This window comes from Penaeus monodon, chromosome 21 (genome assembly GCF_015228065.2).
Source record: "Penaeus monodon isolate SGIC_2016 chromosome 21, NSTDA_Pmon_1, whole genome shotgun sequence".
Lineage (NCBI taxonomy): Eukaryota > Metazoa > Arthropoda > Malacostraca > Decapoda > Penaeidae > Penaeus > Penaeus monodon.
Genome location: NC_051406.1, coordinates 45,301,910 through 45,302,175, shown reverse-complemented (window position 1 = coordinate 45,302,175; position 266 = coordinate 45,301,910).

Below are 266 nucleotides of genomic sequence, written 5' to 3'. Positions count from 1 at the left end.
GCTCATCTCGCTCCGAGAGCCAGTCAAAGGTAAAGTTAAATCTGCCTTAACGAAACTAATGCCGAGGAAGTTCGCTACCATTAAGTCACAAGTGTTCATGTAACTTTGCCCTAATTCTTCGGATACTAACGTAGACATACCGTGCATTTAAATACTGCAGAGAGTGGTGTCTATAAACGTTCTTACGATATCATATAAAACAGACTCGGGCTGTAATGTAGAAACACACTTCAAGTGGAATGCGTTTAAGAAGAATATTGTCGAAT